Source organism: Ailuropoda melanoleuca, chromosome 14 (genome assembly GCF_002007445.2).
Source record: "Ailuropoda melanoleuca isolate Jingjing chromosome 14, ASM200744v2, whole genome shotgun sequence".
Classification (NCBI taxonomy): Eukaryota; Metazoa; Chordata; class Mammalia; order Carnivora; family Ursidae; genus Ailuropoda; species Ailuropoda melanoleuca.
Genome location: NC_048231.1, coordinates 4,032,761 through 4,034,145, shown reverse-complemented (window position 1 = coordinate 4,034,145; position 1,385 = coordinate 4,032,761). Strand labels below are relative to the sequence as shown.

At 44.1% G+C, this 1,385-nt stretch overlaps 1 non-coding gene across 1 annotated transcript; it reads right to left on the bottom strand.

Annotated features, from left to right (window-relative positions):
• Positions 1 to 337: 337 nt before the first annotated feature.
• On the bottom strand, positions 338 to 398 carry LOC117796140. Its single transcript, XR_004620523.1, has one exon. It is a non-coding gene; the product is annotated as a U7 small nuclear RNA (small nuclear RNA).
• Positions 399 to 1,385: the final 987 nt, after the last annotated feature.

Sequence of the window (1,385 nt, the reverse complement as noted above, 5' to 3'; positions counted from 1 at the left end):
GGAGGCAGAATGATGAAAGTCTAGATCGAGAGAGGACCACAACAAGGAACTAAGCATGTATGGTGTGGAAATAAAAATCTTGAGATGAACACAATAGCTGTCTGCAGATTCATAAAGAGCAAGGAGTAAGTTTATTCTGTATTATTGCAGAGAATGAACTTAGAATATAGGATGGTCACTACCAAAGAAGCTGTTGAGTACTTAGAACTGGAAAAGGAATGGACCTCATAAAATGGTGAGTTCCTTGTCTCAAGGACTGTTCAAGCAGAGCCCAAGTGATCCCGTCACTGGGAACTTACATGGGTATAGTGGACACCATTTTTTTTTTAACCATGGGGGAGTCTTCTGGTGAGGACCAGAAAAACTGCTAGACAAATTCTAAAAGAGCTGTAACATTTAGTGGATACCCTTTGAGTGCTTAGCCAGACTGCACTTGTCTTCCTTTGGAAGAGTCCCTTCCACTTTTATGCGTGTGTCATAGGACCTCTCCCCACCCGTCACAATAGACTGAATGGACCCCTGACCCAACCTGGTATGCTAGAGTCGGCAGGAGCTGTAAGGAGATCCAGCACTGGTACCAAGTCAGAGCTCTGGCAACCCAAAGCCATGCAAAGCCCGAGACTTGGAGGACCCAAACTAAAAGGCCTGCTGAAGAAGGTGGCCTGCCAAAGTGCAGAGAGAAGCCGTGACAAACCACGCAGAGAGAAGGGAGCTGCCTGATGACTTTCTACCTGTGTGAGAGCCAGATCTATTTTCTTCAGTTCCTTCCTTGTGCGAGATTCCTCATCTCTGAACAATAGCCACCCCTTTACTAAAGCTGCCTTGGGTTTCTGTTCCTTGCATCACAGAAATTCTTACTAAGATCAAAGAGAATTCCTCAGATGGGTTATGAGGCTGGAGTAGATTAGTGGCCCCCAAAGATGGCTGATCATCAGATTGCTCTGAGTACGGTTTCTGGGCACCAGCCCCTTGAGACTGTGATTTAGGCAAAAGGCAGAAGGAATGTGTATTTTTAAACACTGCCCTCCCCCCTAATGATTTTGCTACTTGGTCAGTTTGGAAACCACTGGATAAGGTATCATCTAGGATCCTGGTCCCTTTAAAGTCCCAAACTTTGGTTTAGAATTTGACACAATGCAACCATCCTCATGGTACTTTTTCCTACAGAAAAAAACCCTAAAATTTTAAACACAACCACCTCAAATTCAGATTTACTATTCAGAGAGAAAGGCCAAGGGCCCCTGCAACCCTCCAAGGATATACACTCTCCAGATTGAATATTAACAAGTCAATATTGGTCAGCACTCATGACAAGTACAGGTTCCCAGGGTGTTGGGACAAAGTATTTAAACATTTAAATCGGTGATCCAGATAATGAAATTCAA